Genomic DNA, 10,326 nt, shown 5'->3' with positions numbered 1-10,326 from the left:
GAATTTCCGGATGTTTTTCCTGAGGATTTACCAGGATTGCCTCCAGATTGTGAGGTAGAATTTAGGATTGAGATTTACCCGGGTATCGAACCTATTTCTATGACTCTGTATAGAATGGCTCCGACTGAATTGAGAGAATTGAAAGCCCAACTGCAAGAATTACTCGATAAGGGGTTTGTAAGACCTAGTGTTTCTCCTTGGACATCACCTGTACTATTTGTGAAAAAAAAGGACGGGTCCATGCAACTATGTATCGATTACCATAAGTTAAATAAAGTCACAATAAAGAAAAAGTATCCTCTTCCAAGGATTGATGATTTATTTGATCAATTGAAAGGAGCAGTGATATTTTCTATAATATATCTAAGGTCGGGGTACCATCAACTAAAGATTAAAGATGATGATATTTCAAAGACAGCTTTTCGGACTCAGTATGGGTAATATGAATTTGTAGTGATGCCATTTGGTTTGACTAATGCACTAGCGACATTCATGGGCTTGATGAACTGAGTATTCCAACCCTACTTGGATCAATTCACGGTGTTATTTATAGATGATATCTTGGTATATTCCAAGTCAAGAGAAGACCATGATGTTCATCTTTGAGTAGTTCTTTAGACACTCCACGAGAAGAAGTTGTATGCCAATTTGTCAAAGTGTGAAATTTGGTTAGCCGAAGTTGTTTTCCTTGGTCACATAGTCTCCACAGAAGGCGTACGAGTAGATCCAAAAAGATCCATGCTATAGTGGATTGGTAATCTCCAAAGAATGTTTTTTAGGTTCAGAGTTTCTCGGGTCTTTCCGGTTATTATAGACAGTTTGTGAAGAACTTCTCAATGTTAGCTTTGCCGCTAAATAAATTGTTACGAATGATATGCCATTTGTCTGCACAGAGAAATGCCAAGAAAGTTTTGAAGGACTCAAGAGAATATTAACAGAGGCCCCTGTACTTGTACAACCTGAGTCGGGAAAAGACTATGTTGTGTTTAGTGATGCATCCCTTAATGGAATGGGGTGTGTACTGATGCATGATGGAAAGTTTGTGCCTTATTTTTCAAGATAGTTGAAGAATCGTGAGAAAAATTATCCGACACACAATTTGGAATTAGCAGCAGTTGTGTTTGCATTGAAAATCTGGCGTCATTATTTGTATGGGGAATAGTGCCATATCTATACAGATCACAAGACTTTAAAGTATATATTGACTCAGAGAGAATTGAACTTGAGATAAAGAAGATGGATTGAGCTTCTAAAGGATTATGATATAACTATCGATTCTCATCCCGAAAAGGCGAATGTGGTCGTAGATGCACTAAGCCGAAAGATTTTTGCATCTTTATGGGCTTTGGATGCACATATGTCATTAAAGAAAGATGGTGCCTTAATTACTGAGCTTAAGTTAAAGTTGTTGTTCTTGGATCAAATTAAAGAGCTACAAAGTAAATATGAGAAATGCTTGGCAAAAATAGCACAAGTCGAAAAGAATGAGACTAAAGACTTTGAAGTAAGAGCGGATGAATGTCTATACTATAGCGGAAGACTTTGCATTCCCGATAATGATGATTTGAAGAAAGATATTCTTTATGAAGTACATTATAGTCCTTTGACTATGCACCCAGGCAGGAATAAGATGTATCAAGACTTGAAGAGTAGTTATAGGTGGGCTGGTATGAAAAGAGTTGTAACCGAGTTTGTTGCCAAATGTTTGACATGTCACGATTTTGTTTCAGGGCTACCATTGTCACCGGTGAAAAGGACTCAATTTTGATAATAGTAAACAGGTTGACCAAGACTGCTCATTTTATCCTGGTTCGAGTAGATTACTCAATCGCTAAGTTTACGTAGTTGTATATAAAAGAGATAGTTAGACTGCCTGGAGTGCCGATTACGATAGTATCTGATCGAAACCCAAGGTTTACCTCAAGGTTCTGGAAGTCTTTATATGAATCATTGGGTACTCGATTGAACTTAAGTACAGATTTTCATCCGCAAACAAATAGGCAATCAGAACGAACTATTTAGATATTGGAAGATATGCTAAGGGCATGTGTGATTGAATTTAAAGGATCATGGGATAAGTGTTTGCCTTTAGAGGAATTCGCATATAATAAAAGTTACCAGTCGAGTATTAAGATGGCCCCGTATGAAGCATTATATGAGAGAAACTGTCATACACCAATAATTTGGTTTGAAATGAAAGACCGAGACCAAATTGGGCCAGAGTTGATTAAAGAGATAGAGGAGAAAGTAAAGATTATTCAAGGAAATCTCAAGATAGCCTCTAATCGACATAAATCTTATGTTGATTTGAAAAGAAAAGAAATCGAATTTCATGTGGGAGATAAAGTGTTCTTAAAGGTGACACCTTGGAAGAAAGTCTTGAGATTTGGGTGTAAGGGAAAGTTGACTTCGAGATTTATTGCACCTTATGAAATCTTGAAAAGAGTCGGGCCAGTAGCATATCAGCTAGTTTTGCTTCCGGATATGGATAAAATCCACAATGTTTTCCATGTATCAATGCTCAGAAGATATCGATCCGATCCATCCCACATTATTAAACCAGAGGAAATAGAGGTCCGAAGGGATTTAACTTATGAAGAAGAACCAGTGCGGATATTGGCTAGAGAAATCCAAGAATTATGCAACAAAAAGATTCCTTTAGTTAAAGTACTCTGGCAAAATCATAAGGTTGAAAAGGCTACTTGGAAAAGAGAGAAGGACATGAGAATGCAGTTTGCCTATCTTTTTGGTCCAGGTATTTATCTAAATTCGAGGATGAATTTTCTTAAGTGGAAGAATTGTAATGCCCCAAATAACGAATTAGGGACTTTATTGAAATCATTTAAAAATATGAGGATTTATTCGATTAAATGATAAAAGATGAGAATTATTTGGATTAGTGGTTTAGACTAAATTGTAAAAATGGATGGTTGAGAGGGCATTTTGGTCCTTTAAAGAAAAATGAATTTAAATTTATTATTTAGTAAGTATTAAAGCTAAGGGAAAGGTGAAAGTAGATATCAAAAAGCTCTTTCCTTTTCTTCTTATTTCACGTGGATAAATCCTCCTCCATAGCTCCAAAGGTAAGCTACAATTTATCAGTTTTTCCTTTTGATTATGGGTTGTTTTTACAACCTTAAGTTGTATAAAAGCTTAAGGAAGGATTTAATGAGATTAAAACTATGAATTGGAGGAAATAATGGAAATTTTAGAAAATGGGTTTTGAAATGATATGTTAATATATGAGTGTTTGTTGATGTTTACTGGTAGATTTGACTTATCAAAGAGGTAAATAAGAGATTAGAAGCATTTGATAGGACTAAGGACATATTAGGAAAAGTGGTGGGATTCTTAGAATTTAATGTTCTTGAAAGATTTAAGATGCTTTAAGAGGTTAAATGAAGGAATATTAGTATGGATAGTTAAAGAAGAGTTTAATAGTATTATATGGTGTAAGCATAATGAAATTTTACCCCATTTGGGTGATAATCGGGTTAAAACTGTAAATTTTTGGCATGGGTATCGATATTGATAGAACAGTACCGATACAATAGGCTAAAGTGGGATGAATCTGCTAAGTAGTATTGATACTTATTCAATCGGTATCGATACCGAAGGTGAAGTATCGATACCAAAAAGAAGGTAACGATACCATAAAATAATATCGATACCAGAGAATGGTAGTATCGATACTATGGTAAGGGTATCGATACTGAGGAGTCAGAAATTTTAATATAGGCTGATATTGTTGTAGAAAAGATAATAATAGGTACTTTTGATTCATGTTTAAGTATATTTGTTATGAAATATACTAACAATTGATATTATACATGTTTTTAATGACTATGGAAAAAAAAGAAATCAAGCTCCCAAGTCGAGTAAAGTGAAAGGAAAATGCCAAGTTCCGGAGTAATCAGCTTACATTTTGGATATCAAAGCAAGGCAACCCAGGTGAGTACATTTATTGTATGCAATCTAGACAAAAATTATTTGAAATTAGTCAAGTTGAAATATTTAAATTTTAATGTATGTTTTACAGTAGTTGTTATGTTATTATTTAATGTATGAAAATGATATTTGAATGATTTTTAGAGTATGAGCTGCTATAAAACAAATGAACAAAATAATAATTCATATGGGCTCATTATCGGTATGAAAGGATGCCAAAATAATAATGCATATGGGTGCATTATCGGCATGAAAGGATGCCAAAATAATAATGAATATGGGTGCATTATCGGCATGAAATGATGCCAAAATAATAATGCATATGGGTGCATTATCGACATGAAATGATGCCAAAATAATAATGCATATGGGTGCACTATCGACATGAAAGGATACCATAGTTGAAATGCATATGTGTGCATTATCAACATAAAAGTATGATATAATTGAAAATGCATAATGGTGCATTATAAACATGAATGGATGTTATTAATGAAAATAAATAATAATGGTCAATGATTATGATAATTGCGAATGAAATATAGTTTAACTGAGAAGGATTATAGAATCCTTAAAGAATATACAATTTGATGAGAACTAAATAATATGAAATACTTATGTATACATAAGGGTTACTTAAAATAGTATGACTCACTAAGTAATTATTTAACGTATGCGTTTCCACGTGTAGATAACAGCATAGACTAATCAAGTAAGGAATACAGCCGTATCAGCAGATATCTTCCACTAAGCTGGACTCATCACTAAAATTAGGACAACAGTGATCATTTTGGAAACTTATATTGCATGTAATTAAATGTAACAAAATATTTTTTTTAACGTAAATTCAACGAATATTTACTTATTACGTTAAATTCAGGGGGGGAATTAAGTTTGAAACAAAATTTTTAAAGGGTTTTCAAATGATAAATAAATTTTTAAGTGATGTGACATCTATACTTCGTATACATAAACGTATACGGAATATGGGTGTTACATGATGAATGTGACAATGAAGATGAGTACAGTTTACACTCCGAATTGTTAAGGATGATAGAAAAATAAAACAAACAAATACTGCCACATTAAGAGAAAATTGAAATCTTGAATCTGGGTACTGAAGAAGAAAGGAATGAAGTCAAAATTGGCACAACCCTCTCGATTGAAGCTAGACAAAACATAATATTCTTACTTCAAGAATACATAGATGTGTTTGCATGGTCGATCAAGACATGTCGGGACAAAATATAGATATGGTAGTCCACAACCCATCAAACCAGAATGCAAACCTGTGCAACAAAAGCTAAGGAGAATGAGACATGAAATGCTCCTTAAGATTAAGGAAGAGGTCAAGAAACAGTTTGATGTTGGCTTCTTTCAAGTGGCCAAGTATCTGGAATGGATGGATAACATAGTATCGGTTCCAAAGAAAGACAGAAAAGTACGTATGTGTGTCGATTACCGAGACCTTAACAAGCCGACTCTCAAATATAATTTTCCTCTGCCGTACATAGACATCTTTGGTGGATAATACTACCATGAACGCTTTCTTCTCATTCATGGATGGATTCTCAAGATATAACCAGATTAATATGCATCCTGAGGACATAGAAAAGACTATATTCGTTACAATGTGGGGAACTTTCTGCTACAAGGTGATGCCCTTCGGATTAAAGAATACTGGTGCAACATATCAAAGAGCCATTGTGACCTTGTTTCATGACATGATGCACAAGGAAATTGAGGTTTATGTGGATGACATGATTGTTAAAGCACAAACCGAAAATGAACATGTTGAAAATCTAAGAAAGCTCCTTCAAAGATTAAGAAAGTTCCAGCTAAAACTGAACCCCAACAAGTGTACCTTCAAGGTAATATCTGGAAACCTGTTAGGATTCGTCGTCAGAAGGAGAGGAATCGAAGTTGATCCAGATAAGGTCAAAGACATCCAGAATTTACCTCTCCCACAAACACAGAAATAGGTTCGACATTTTATGGTTAGGTTAAATTACATAGCACGGTTCATATCTCAACTGACCGACAAGTACGACCCAATTTTTTTCCTTCTTCGAAAGAAAAACAACTCTGGAATATGGGATAATGATTGCCAAACTTCATTCGATAAAATAAAATTTTGGATCCTAATTTTTATATCGCACTCCTGTTTAAGAAATATTGTGTTTGTATCCATACCCTGATCGAAATAACTCTGATCTCTATGGTCCATGGAAATGAAAAAATATTTATGAGTTTGGTATAATGACTCAATGTATGGCACCCTCCAAAGTGAACGATCAGTACCTTACAAATCTGCTTCTGAAGATAAATTCCAAGGTTGGTGGATTAAATTCAATGTTGATCAGTGAGAGATCAATACCTATGGTTTCAAAGGTCCTAACTACCATCATTGGCATGCATGTGTCACATGGCTCTCCTGTGCAGTCGAATGTCATGTCGATTGCTGCGGTGTTTAGCTCCAGATAGTGGCCACTAATTTCCCACTATAAGAAAGATGTGCGTACACAACCTCCAAAGCTTGAAATGATAGATTATCTTTTAAAACTTTCTAGCAAGGATGATAATGGTATTATAAGGGAAACTCTTTTGGATTTATACTCAAGTTCAGGGAAGAGTAAGCCTGATCAGATAATCATATTTAGGGATAGGGTTAGCGAGTCTCAGTTTAATCAGGTTTTGAACAAAGAAGTGGATCAAGTTATAGAGGGTTGTAAGCTCCTCTATTAGATTTGGGACCCAAAGCTTATGGTGATTGTTGCACAGAAAAAACATCATACTAAGTTTTTCCAGCAGGGATATCCGGACAATGTTCAACCTGGAATTGTGATCGATAGAAGTATCTACCACCTGAGGAACAATGATTTTTTATCTCTGTGCTCATGTTGGAATGATCATAACCACAATGTCAACATGTTATCATATTCTCTTGGATCAGGTTGGCTTTTTAGCTAATGATCTGCAAGAACTTGTCTATTCTCTATCTTATGCATATCAAACAAGCACCACTGTCATATCTGTCGTTGCTCCTATTTGCTATGCCCACTTGGAAGCTTCACAGTTGGGACAATTCATGAAGTTTGAGGATGCTTCTGAGACATCGTCCAATCATGGTGGTGTTACTGCTCCCAGAGCTATTGTTGTCCCTCAGCTTCTTAGATTGAAAGAAAACGTCAGTAGCTCTATGTTTTTCTGTTGAGAAAAAAACACCACCTTTGAACCAATCATTTTGCATAGGTCCTGGATTTAGCCTACTTAAGACTATTTATGTTATATTTTTGAAGTAAGCCTGTTTTGGAGTATTTCAATGTTATCTGTAAACATGAATGTTGTTAACTAGCCAAAGCCCGCTTCTCTAGTCGGCATGTTTTCAGCTTGTTCAAGGTTTCATCACTTGGAATTGGTTATCCTTTAATCTTTTGTTAAAAAAATGTTTAGGGTGAAAACCCAAAAGGGTGCCCTAAGTTAAAAAAAATGTTTAGGGTGAAAATCTGAAAGTGTGCCTTAAATTTTAAAAAAATGGGTCCAAGATGAAAATTTGCAAAGGGCGTCTTGAGACCAAGGATGGATCCAAGTTGAAAACCCAAAAGGGCAATTTGGATGAGGATTCAAGAAAGGTTATGCGTCACGACATCCAAATCTTCTGCGGACTTAACGATTCAGGGAAATGTGGCACTTCCGAACATTGTCACATTTTCAAAGTCCCTTGACAAAGGTTGTACTCAAAAGTCATCTAATGGCGTATCAGTTCAAAGGTGCCCGCATTATCAAGATCTAAGGCATCTACTTATATTTTCTTTTTGACTTTCCAAAATGTTTGTCATATACTTTGTTCCTTTTTCCTTATAAATAAATATGGCCATTTCTCTAAGTCAAATTCTTTTAAGCATCTTGGATTGAATTTAAACTTAATGATTTATTCACACTTGAAAAGATAATTGGGTATTATTGTACAAAGATTGTCTTGAAAGGTACCGGTATTCGAAAGTCGATTAGGGCTTATGCACTATACTTGAGATAACTGAAAGGCATTGCCCAAACCAATACTAGAAATAAAATTCTATACATCGGATTTGAACATAGTGAAGAATTCAAGATCAAGATCAGAAATTCAAGATTCCAAAATCAAGAGTCATCGGGACCGATAACCAGAGATTGAAGATTTCCCTCCAAATCCTAAAAATAACATATTTCACATGTGCATTTTAGGAACACATATGAACATTGTATCCATAGCATCGTATATTTACATAATTTTTCTGATTCTTGTTAGACTCAATTTCAACTTCACAATGAAATATATTAAACTCGAGACAATGCAATTTACAAGATTCAATTTAAATTTCACAACGAATGTCATCCAATTCAAAGCTCAACTTCACAGCGAAGGAGCCATCCATGATTTCAACTTCACGAAGAAGGATATCGTATGGATTAACCTAGTGTCACAACAAATAAGTCATATGCGATAACAAGGGGTTATCTCCCAACTTAGTACAGTTTAACTCAAGGCGAGAAGAGTTATCTATTAACAAGAACTTTCAAGTTATGTTCAATTCAGCTCAAGGGCATATCAACCTCATGGTGTACATTTTAGTGGAATTTTAAACCGAGGTCTTTAAGCCCAGAAGAGGACTAAGGTTGACTACGGTTTGGAAACAAGAAGCCACCTTCCGATTTTGACCTACGATTTCAACTTCAAAACGAAGGATATCATGTTCAAATACATCTCAAAAGTCACTCGCAGTATAGCTAAACTACAGGGAGCCGTCATTTTTCTTCAAGTCTCAACTCCACAACAGATGGTAGTTGATAAAGATTCAACAGAAACATGGAGTCTCAATTCAAACTCAGAATTTGACAACTCCCGCAGTTATAGACAAAGAGGGGCAGTTATAGTCACTCATTTTCGTCCGGGGTTTAGTTAGTGTTTGTGTGTGTGTGTATATATATATATATATATATAGTGTATAATATATAGTTTTTTATAAAATTTTGAAAACATATATATAATATATAGTTTTTAAAAAATATTTTGAAAATATATATAATATATAGTTTTTGAAAATATTTTGAAAATATATAAATATATAGTTTTTGAAAATATTTTGAAAATATATATATTATATAGTTTTTTAAAATATATATATTTATATTTTATATAGTATAATACTATTTATTATTTACTATATTTTATTCATTTTATTTTTTATTTTTATTTATTTATTTTCGTTTTTCTTTCTTTGGTCTAAAATTCAAGGTCCAAGTCCAACAGTCCAAGAGGCCCAGCAGAGAGCCCAACCGGGCGGACAAGCCTAACCCAGTAACTCGACTCGACCAAGGACCCAGCAAACTGACTCGACCCAAGTTCACCTGACCGAGCAAGCTAGGGTTTTCAACTTAAGCAAAAGCATCGCACGATTCTCAGCCGTAGGATCAAGCATCAATCGAACGACCCAGATCACATATCAGCTAGGGTTTGTGAAACCCTAAAAATGTTATCACACGCTGCACGATCCTGATGAAACCATCCCCTAGTGGGAAACAATTTTTCCAGCAACAACAACCCAACAACGTAGTTTCATATGATTCAAAAACAACCAAAACAATGTATTTCTATCCTATTGAAACTCTAAAACTGAACAAAAAAGGGACTCTTAATGCTATAATTCCCTACAAAACGAAAAGAAAAAAACAAGTTAGATCGGAGGCAAGAGAGCACTTGTAACATTGGGGAAAAAACCATAAATAAATAAGGTTTTTTTTTTCTTATTGGCTAGTTTGCATGTGGTTGTGTTAGGAGTTTGTTTCGATTTTATTTTTTATTCGAAAAGCCAAGGATTGAAGGGGAATTTTTCCCCCGAAGGATTGTTTCTTCAGATCTAGCCTTCCTTAAGGCTTTTTTTTGTGAAAACGAATGACATATTCGAAGAAAAGAGATGAAAAGCTTTTAAAAAATGAATTTTTTTAGGCCTCACCACTGATGAAAGGCGACCGGCGGGGCGTTGCCGGTCAGAGTCTGGATTTGGGTTTGAATGTTCTTTTGTTCATGAAGAAGACAAAGAACAATCGAGAGAATTTTTAAGCTTCGTGTTGATCAATTTTGAGAGGAATAAGAAAATGAAAAATTGTTTGTGAATTTGGGCTTCTATTTCCGACCCAAAAACCCGAACAGATCCCCTAAGGATCTGCGTTTTTTTCAAGCAAGTTGGGTTAAATTACAGAGTTTGTCCTCCATTTATTTTTAAAACTTATTTCGCGCCTTAAATTCAATTTTAATTCCGAATTTTCTTTTAAATTCACCCTTTACAATATTTTATTTTTCAATCTGGTCTCCTCCTTATTTATTTCATGCTTTATTTA

At 34.6% G+C, this 10,326-nt stretch overlaps 1 pseudogene; it reads left to right on the top strand.

Moving 5' to 3' along the window:
• The first annotated feature begins 2,484 nt into the window (after positions 1–2,484).
• LOC120142458 lies at positions 2,485–7,162 on the top strand (annotated as a pseudogene).
• The last annotated feature ends 3,164 nt before the right edge of the window (positions 7,163–10,326 follow it).

This window comes from Hibiscus syriacus, unplaced genomic scaffold (genome assembly GCF_006381635.1).
Source record: "Hibiscus syriacus cultivar Baekdansim isolate YM2019G1 unplaced genomic scaffold, ASM638163v2 tig00110830_pilon, whole genome shotgun sequence".
Lineage (NCBI taxonomy): Eukaryota > Viridiplantae > Streptophyta > Magnoliopsida > Malvales > Malvaceae > Hibiscus > Hibiscus syriacus.
This window is presented reverse-complemented; position numbering and strand designations above follow the sequence as displayed.